Genomic DNA, 9286 nt, shown 5'->3' with positions numbered 1-9286 from the left:
AAGTCTAATCCAGGTTACGCATAGCAGTCTTTGAAATACTTGAAGATAGTTATCTTGGTCCCCCTGAATCTTCTCTTCTCTAGGTTATACACTCAGTTCCTTCAAACTCTATTCATGTGGCATGAGTTCAAGGCCCTTCACCACCCTGACTGTCCAACTCTGGACACTTTTTAAATGATCAATATCCTGTTTAACTGTGATGCCCAATACTGAACACTGGATTTTAGATGTCATGTGACCACAGAAGAAAACAAATAAATGGTGACTTCCCTGTGCCTAGAAACTATGCCTCTTTCAATGCCGTCCAAGATTGCTCTGGTTTTGTAGCTCCACATCACACTTCTGACTACCTTGAACTTAAAGTCTTCTAAAACACCCAGATTTTCTTTAGACAAGCTGTGTCTAACCATACTTCTCCTGTATTGTACACAATTGGGGTTAAGTGACGTGCCCAAGGTCACACAGACAGTAAGTGTGTCAAGTGTCTGAGGCCGAATTTGAACTCAGGTCCTCCTAACTCCAGGGCCGGCGCTCTACTCACTGAGCCATCTTGCTGCCACCCTGTCTTGTACTTTTAAAGTTGCTCTTCAAACCTAAGTAGACAACTTTATATTTTTGAGTTTCATTGTATTAGATTAAGTTGCCACTCTAGTCTGTAGAGATCTTTTTGGACTCTTTGTTATTCAAGGTGTTTTCTATCCTCAGCTTTGTATTTCTATGCTATAAATGAGGAAAATTACAGATTTTAATCAACTTTTATCTCGATAATGGTTAGTGTGTATCTAAACCAGAGAAGAGCTGAATATAGGTCATAATCGTATTAATTATTATTGCTGTTGCTGCTGTTAAAATTACACTGAGGACAAAAGGCTTTGTTCTTAGTTCGGAGCTGTGCCTCTCCTGATACCTATGCTACTAGTACGGGAGCTGCTTTGAATACTTTTCAATAAACAGCTTGGGACAACTTGCATATCCCAACCCAACTTCCCCAAAGGAAAACGAGACAAAAAGATAAATGGGAAAAAAGAGGGAGATATCCATATCCAGAAACTCAGTAGCAGGTGTTAATGCAGCTTGGGCCCAATTAGTAGGAATAATGAGTTCCTCCTTGAGTGGTCAAATGTATTTGCACTGTTTGAAGTTATAATTATATAAAACAAGGTAATTGGTTCTAACCCAATGGAAATATGCAGGGCATGTTGGTGGACCTATGAACCGATTCAACTATTTCAAGCAATTTGGAACTGTGCCCAAAAGGCTATTAAATTGTGCATAGCTTTTGACCAGCAATACCACTATTAAGTCTACACTCCAAAGAGATCAAAGAAAAAGGAAAGGGACCTTTGTGCACAAAATATTTATACCATCTCTTTTTCTGGTAGCAAAGAACTGGAAACTGAGGGGATACACGTCAATTGGAGAATGGCTGAATGTAATGGAATACCATTGTGCTATAAGCAATGATGAGGTAAATGGTTTTAGAATAACCTGGGAAAATTTGTAAGTACTGATACAGAATAAACTAAGCAAAACCAGGAGAACAATTTATACGATAACAACAATATTGCAAAGATAATGAAATTTGAAAGACTTAGTGACTCTCATCAACACAGTGACCAACCACAATTCCAAAAAACTCATGAAGAAACATGTTATCCACCTCAAGATAGAGAGCTGATGGATTCAGATGCATATTTTCTCTTCTTTCTATGCCATTATTTTTTGGAGATGATTAATGCATTGTTTTGCATGACTATAAAAAATTTTAATTTAATTTTAAAAATAAATATACAGGGGTAGCTAGGTGGCGCAGTGGATAAAGCCCTGGACCTGGAGTCAGGAGGACCTGAGTTCAAATTTGCCCTCAGACACTTACTAGCTGTGGCAAATCACATAACCCCTATTACCTCTATCCCTAAATAAATAAATAGATAATGCAAATGTGAATAATGCAACTTCAGGGGATTCATTATTCTTATTAATGGGAATACATTCTAGCTGTGTGTTCTTAAGGAACACTATGCCACCTAGCTGCCATGAAGTAGTAATGCAAGGCAGAGAGACTACAGGTGGGGAGAAGGTTACTCTGTATAGGCTCAGGTATGAATCTTTTCTCTATACTTTATTGTGTAACTAAAACTGTTTGATGGTTGGAAGGCTTGTGATTCTGAGTGCTTATAAGGTAAATTGATGGCTGTCTTTGAGAGTGCCAGATACTGAAGTTTCAAGATTCTACCTAAAGGAGGGAATCATCCAGAAAAGTAAGAAATTTTTTTGAGCCAGAATGTATCCACAATACGATAATCGCATGATGATAATAGATTGTATTGATATATAAACTTGAGATTTCAAAATCATTTTTATGAAGAGGTAGAAAAAATCCAAGAAGAGAATTCCCACTCCCAACAACAACAAGCCAGCTTGTTTGCTAAGCCCTTATATTTACATGAGATGCAGCTATGCATAGTGAATGAACAAGTGACTTTAGAATCAGAAAATCCTAGGTTCCAGTCCTGCCCCTCATTCTGGCTGTATGACCCTGGGTAAGTCACTTAACCTCTAAGAGTCTCAAGCAGATCTCTAAGTTGCGAAGCAAGTGCCAACATACATTGGTGGAGGTTGTTTCTTCATGGGGAATTCCCTATAAAGCTGAAATAACAAATCTGGTAAAAAAAAAATACATATGCTATCTAGAAATCCCCAAACTTCCTTGAATTTCTATTAAGAATTTCAGATCTTCCTGCAATGATTTTCAACTATTATAGTTTTTATTAACCCCTAACATCTCTATCGTCCCTAATAACCCATTTTATCTCTCCCCCATGAATTGATTTAAACTCTTCTTAACTTTTTCCATCTGCATACCACCTCTTCATTTTCTGATTATAGAAAAGCAGGGGACTCAGCAGAGAAAAATAAAGCTGTAAAAGTTCTCCTCCAACAAGGTGCCCTCTATATGAGTTAAGCTCTCAGAAGGGTCCTTGGTAGATATGATCATACAGATAACTTTGCCTGACAATGCTCTGATCATCAACATCAAGGACAGCCTAAAATAAGGAGACAAATGCCTGCCAAAAGTATGTCACCATCATGGAAGATGTCCTTGTATGGAGCCTCAGTGGGAGTGGGTTTCTCCATAGATTATGAAGTCCTTTAAAATATTTTTGTTTGTGGACTATGCTATGCTGATTACATCAAGCCCCAGAAATTATAAGACCTCTTTAATTAGTTTGAAGCCATTAAAATAAATCTGCCTAACAATATACCCAAGAAAAACCAAGCAAATAATGAGTATTTCTTGCCTGGATTATGATATGCAACCAAATAGCCAACCTATTGAATTACTCTTTCCATTCATCCATCTATCATCTATTCATCTATCATCTGTCTGTCTATCTATCTATCCCATAACTTGGATAGATACTACAGATCAACAATGAACTAGACCCACAATTAAAAGAGAAAGAAAACAGCAAACTTCATTGCATTTGGGAATTTTCAGTGCAACCAATCATTACAAGCTGTTCCCTGACCCAAAAACCTTTCTTTTCAATACCAATGTTTTCCCAGTAATATTTCATGGGTTGTGACTCATGAAACATAGCAATTTCTCAAGAAAAGAATTGCAGTTGACCTAAAAAGAAATGGAGAGGTACAAGGTGGGTGTAAGTAGACTTCAGCATATTACTTACAATGATTTTTGTGCAAAAAGTGGCATAAAAGACATCAAGGACATATTGAATTAGAAAACACTGTGAGCAACTCATGAAGCAGGAGCAAAAAATCAACAAAGAACAACCACGTGCTGCTTCAGTTCCCAGAAAATGTTAAAGGAAGACCTCCAGTGAAGTAGGCAGACCTTTTGGGGGTGAAGGTAGGAGGTAGTGGGGATATGGACAAGAATCTCACAGAAGTAAAAAAAATGGATGAGTTGCCATCTATACCAATGGAGACAATATTCACATCAATGAAATCATTGACCCAGTAAATTATCAAAGTCACTGATCTTAAATCATCTTAAGGTGCTGAATTCCCACAAACTTATTCTCTACTGTTTCAAGTTGGTTTGCTTGGTGTCCCACCAGCCTTTTAATTCTTGTATTCTGGATTTTGGTGAACAAGTCCATTTTCACTCACCTGTTCTATTGAACAATTTTATGCATGATTTGGATGAGGGCTTATCGAATTTGCAGACAGCATGAAATTGGGAAGAACATTTAATACATTGGATGACAGACTCCAAATCCAAAAAGATCTTAACAGGCTTGGAGGCTGAGCAAAATCTAATCAGGTTTGAGTTACCATGGCCAAAAATATCATCACTTAGTGGCTACTGATGAGCCTCCTCATGTCTAAGCAGGCTTGTCATCAGATAGTATATAATCTGTTATCAAGACCACCCTCAAAGCCCTTGTAGTCTGTTAAAAATGCTGATTTGCACCCTGTTGGCACAGCCAGCAGAGCCCAGTCACCTTCCTATTAGAGTGGCTTAGGACTTTTGAAGAGGAACGGATAAATGTAAATTGATGCAGTTAGGTGACACAGTACATAGGGTGCTGGACCTGGAGTCAGGAAGACCTGAAATCAAATGCAAACTTACACACAGGCAGTGTGACCCCGGGCAAATCACTTAACCTCTATCAGCCTCAGTTTCCTCATCTATGAAATGGGGATAATAAGAACACCTATCTTGCGGGGTTATTATTATCTCATTTGACCGTATTTGTAAAAAAAAAAATACTAGGCACAGTGCCTGGCACTGTGCTGTTTACTGGTGCTATAGAAATGCTAGCTAACTAACTATTATTAGATCCTCAGTTGAGCGAGTGAGGGCAGGCTTGCCGTGGGAGGCTTAAGCAGTGACAAAAAGGTTTGGAACAGCCACTGTGTTGAGCGGGCTAGAGAACTGACTAAGGAATAGAAGGATTGCCTTGCTATAGTGAGAGCCCAATTGAAAGTAGACACCAAACATTTATAAATAACAGCTTCTGAACTGGGTGATTATTTTGGATAGCATTGGCCTAAGAAGAGTAGCGGCAGCTGAGAGAAGGTCTAGAAGGACAATGAGGAGCAGGTGTATCCCGAGTCCTCAGCTACAAATAAGGAGTCATTGTATTTGAGACAAAGTATAGCCAGTGCTGGAAAGGGTAGCCAGGGAAGTCAGGAGTACTTTCATATTCAGTTCCATCCTAATTCCAGCATGCTCCCAGCTTCCCCCTTTTGAGGGAACTTAGCCCCTCAGGGCAATTATAACCTAACCCTCAGTAGTTACACAGATGCCATTGGAAAAATCCACCCCATCCCCAATATACCCACCACTGTCTTCATTTATTTGTAAAATGAGAAATTTTTAAAATGAGAATGCTGCTACTGCTACTACTACTAGAGAGAGAGAGGCCATATATCTGAGAGGAAATGGAAAAAGAGGCAAGCACTAGGAGAAGAAAAAGAAAATTAAATTTCAGAAGAGAACACTTGCTGGATTTCACCTGTCAGGTTAAATTTCATACGCTATTTTCAAGGGGATAATTTGTTCAAGGAAAAGCATCACAGAATTTTAGAGCTGACCTATTCAGGACATCCAGGTCCCCTTAACCCTCAGAATACACAGATATTCTGTGAAACCACTTCCCCCAAAACCCCAACATAGCTTACAGATACCTTATTCATCCTGTGTTGGAACAGGCTCCTTATTTCTATCCTATTTCTATCCTTGTAGGGGCCATCTCCAGTCATCCTGATTGATTTCTGGCCACTGGACCCAGATGGCTCTGCAGCAGAAAGTGAGGCTGGTGACCCTGCACAGCCCTCCCTCACTTAAATCCAATTCACTTGCAAGTCATGGCATCACCTTCCTGATGTCATGGTCCTCTTTGAGAACAAAGGACAGACCACAACATGTTCCTTGTGCCTACTTTTTTGAGACTTTCTAGAGTTTGACCCCATCCTATTTATGCAACCTTATTTTTCCCTTTACACTATTTGGTTCAGTTCCTTCACTTGCCCATAAATAGTAGTCTTAACAATAATAGCTAGAGAGGCAATATCAAGTAGTGGGTAGAGAGCTGGCCTGCAAGCCAGGAAGACCTGGATTCAAATCTAAACAATCTGGCTGTATGATCCTGGGCAAGTCACTTAACCACTGATGCTCTAGGCAACTCTCTGAGACTATAAGTTACCAAGAAGGCATAGACTTACATTAGCAAAGGATGTTTCCTCATGGGGAGTTCCCTTTAAGAACAAAATCATAGGCCTAGCCCTTATCCCTAATAATAACCAAAAAACTATAGCTAAAAACTTCAAAATTTGCAAACCTCTTTACATATATTATCTCATTCGATCCTCATACCTCTGTAAGGTAGGTAGGAAAGCAGGAAAGTAGTAGTGGTGGCAGTGGTGATGGTGACAGTAGTAGTCGTAGGAGCAGCAGCAGCAGTAGTAATAATAGTAGTAGAGTTGTAGTGGTAGTGCCAGTGGTAGTAGTAGTAGAGGTGGTGGTGGTGATGGTGATAGTAGTGGTTGTAGCAGCAGCAGTAGTAGTACTAGTGCTAGCAGTAGTGATGGTGGTGGTGATAGTAGTAGTAGCAGTAGCAACAGCAGCAACATTGTCGTTTTCCAAATGAATGAAGCTCATTCTGTTCATTACTATCCATGCCTTTGCTTGCTTTATCTGAAACACTCTCCTGCTCCACCAGCTATCCAAACCTCATCTGTGCTTTAAATAGTGGAATGAATCCACCCCAGACCCTGAAGCTGAGGAATTTTGCATCTAGGTCTCTGTGGTCATAAAGGGAAAGGGTGTGAAAAGACCAAGAGTTTAACTGAGCAAAAGGCTGCTGGTTTGGAGTCCTCTCTCCTTTCCTTCTCTCAATTTAAGGGGCTATCTCAATAAAGAAAATTGAGGATTCCGGTTCTCACCCAGACAGCTGAAATTTACATAAGACCTGGACAGGGCTGTTTCCAACCTTGATATAGCAATTAGTGGCTCCTCCTGACTTCTGTGACAAGGGGAGAAGAAGATGAAGGGAATACTGTATTAGATTAAATAATGAGAAGATGTTATGCCAACAAAATTAACTTGCCTGGTCCTGTTCCTTAGCAACTGGATTATTGCAAGACTCCTTCAAGGGCCTCTAGTTAGCTTGCCCTGCTTCCTTTTATTAAAATGCTAGGCACAGTTATGAGAAACTTTAATGAAAAGAACAGAAAGCAAGGAATGAGAAAGAAGAAAGTTATAACAGCCCTTTAAATTGCATCGAGTTTACTATGGGCTTATAAGAACAAACAGCCAGCTTGTAAATCTCTGCAATTATTCATTCCCCCCCAACACCCTACCCCACATACATGGCATTTTGTATTTTCAAAGTACTTTGCAATGAAAACTTTCCTTTTATGAAAATGCGGTGCATTTACACAAAGTCATCTGGTGCCACGCTGACATCCACTTTGGAGCCATCAGAGTATTGAATGCCAGAATTTCGAACACAATGTACTTTTAGCAAAAATTGCTTTTGTGTTGGCAACAGACAAAGCTTGGGGATAAGAGTAAGGGTGTTATGGGGGAGCTGCCTGCCCCTCCTTCTTAACACTTCCCAAAGACTACCAGGCCCCAGCTTTTAAAAGATGCTTCTTCTGTGTAATTGTAAAAAGCACTGGGACTTTGGCAAGGTTTCCCATCTGACTAATAGAATATCCATAGATTTAGCACTTCCATCATCCCTAAGGCACGGAGACCATGCAAGAAACTCCAGGGGCTTTTACTTAATCTTATTGCTTAATGGGGTATGTGCCTGGTTGTACCACTAATCAATTTATTCATTCTCCAGCATGGGTTTTCTGAGGGTAAAGTAATTAGGTTGTTCCCTCTCTGCCAAAGTTCTCTGTCTTCAGCTTTCCTGCCCTTAGCTCAAAATGCCAAGGATGCTCCTTACTTCAACATTACAAAGATCCATTGTCACTCACCCGCAGGTCCCACCCTGGTGATTCTGGGCTCTGATTGCTGTGCATCCACCAAGTTCAACCCCATCATGCCCCTTCGCAATTATCGTCATTCCTAGTCCTGTGCGCATACCCCACTCCACTCACTTTCCAACCCTAGCTCTGAGAACAATAATTAAATTAAGATTTGGTTCATTGTAAGAGCCTGTCAGTCAATTGTTCTTTGCCTCCAATTACCATTCTCGAGAACTTCCCTTTTCAAAAGGACTCTTTGCTGACCAACACCCTCCTCTAAGTGTTGTCTTCTACTAGAATGTAAGCTCTTTGAGAGCAGGAATGGTTTTTCTTGATTTTATTTGTATTCACAAAACTTAGCACAGTGCCTGACCCGTAGTAAGCAGGTGGTGCGCTTTTTCATTCAATCATTTTAGATAAGAGCGCAGAAGAGGAAGTGATTTATCCAAGCTCACACAGTGATTCAGTGCTTTGCTTGGTTTCCACTCTGTCAACATCATGCCTCTCCCCCACCCCCACCCCCACTCCCCCAATATAAACTCACCACTTGAAGTCTCCTGATCACGAAGACTGATTCAGCTTTGTTTCTCAACACTTCCTCAGCATCTTCAGTTCCTTTCCTCTCTGGAGGACTGGATGGACAGCAAAGCGGTAAACTCTTATGCAAACCTTCCTTCAGAGAAGGTGCAGAATTTTCCAGCTAATATCATTTTCTGATGGCCATTCTACTTAACGAATGCTTGTTAATTATTATTGACCATTGGCTGAGCCAGGACTAGATTGCAAACTCTTCCATTAGCATGTATATACATATATATATATACTTTTTGAGAGCAGAAACTGACCTACTTCATCGTTGTGTCACTAGAGCCTAGAACCGTGCCTTGTGTAATGGGGATGCTTAACAAATGTTTATCTTTTTACAAACTGTGCCTCCTGACTCTAAGTCCAAGGCAGTTCCATCAAACAATGCTGCTTGGCAAACTCTGATATGTGCCAAAGATAACTGCATTGCTTACTAATTCAGAATTTACAGCCAGATTTGCCCCCATTGATCTGTGATATGGTGAAGAAAGAAAATTACCAATCTGTGGCTTTCCATTCAATTACTTGCCAGTGGTTTTTTTTCTATTGGCTGCTTAACAAGTGTCTTCCATTTTTAATAGTGTCTGAAATGAGCCTGGGATTTCAAAGTAGCAAATTAAAATAACTCGACCTCTGAGGATGAAGCATAAAGAGGAGAGAGACAAAGACAGAGAGGGAGAGAGGGAGGGAGAGAGAGAGAGACAGACAGAGAGACAGAGAGAGACAGACAGACAGAGACAGAGACGGA

This window comes from Trichosurus vulpecula, chromosome 8, assembly GCF_011100635.1.
Source record: "Trichosurus vulpecula isolate mTriVul1 chromosome 8, mTriVul1.pri, whole genome shotgun sequence".
Classification (NCBI taxonomy): domain Eukaryota; kingdom Metazoa; phylum Chordata; class Mammalia; order Diprotodontia; family Phalangeridae; genus Trichosurus; species Trichosurus vulpecula.
The sequence above is the reverse complement of the archived record's forward strand: the minus strand, read 5'-3'. Positions refer to the sequence as shown.